The sequence below is a fragment of the Branchiostoma floridae genome, chromosome 6, assembly GCF_000003815.2.
Source record: "Branchiostoma floridae strain S238N-H82 chromosome 6, Bfl_VNyyK, whole genome shotgun sequence".
NCBI classification, from domain to species: domain Eukaryota; kingdom Metazoa; phylum Chordata; class Leptocardii; order Amphioxiformes; family Branchiostomatidae; genus Branchiostoma; species Branchiostoma floridae.
The window spans coordinates 14,716,794-14,717,509 of record NC_049984.1 but is presented as its reverse complement, the minus strand read 5'-3'; positions in this window follow the sequence as shown (position 1 = coordinate 14,717,509).

Sequence of the window (716 nt, the reverse complement as noted above, 5' to 3'; positions counted from 1 at the left end):
ATCATATAGCCTACCCAAACTTGCAAACTCCTGTATGGCGCATATAGATCCCTTGGTACTATACGCGTGAATTCCTTTGTGGAATTTCTGAAAATTCACATTTGTTCTTTGGTACATACATTTGTAAGGAGATTAGAGATTAAATTTTGAAACCAAAATATCCACAGAAAATATTAGAAACATTGCAGTCTTTGGCTGTTTAGAACAACAAAACTCATTATCAATGTTAACACAATGAGCCATTCCCCCCTGCAGTCTGTACTTATTCCCTCTGCTCTGGCATATGTTTCGCTTCTTTTGATTGGCCATTTACCTTATTTTCTTGTCGACACTGGTGCCGGTTCCGGATTCGACGCCAATCGACACCGGTGCCGGTGTCGATTGTCGATTCATTCTGACCAATCAGAGGAGCGATACACATTGGTCTGGCCGGAATCTTTGTGTTACGGCGTCATAACGAACGTGGAGCGGGCACTAGACGAACGGACCTAATATGTAGACGTATGCTGACGGATTACAAATTTGCAACACCTGACGGATGCTGACGTATGTTGACAAATGCTGACGGATCCCAAAAACCATCACGGATCCCAAAAAATGACGGATCCCACTTACATCCGCAACGCATTCGTAGGTATCCGTAACTCACGGTGGATGCAAACACGGAACCCGTATACTTACGTGCTTCGTGACGGATGCTAAAGCCCCGGTCACAA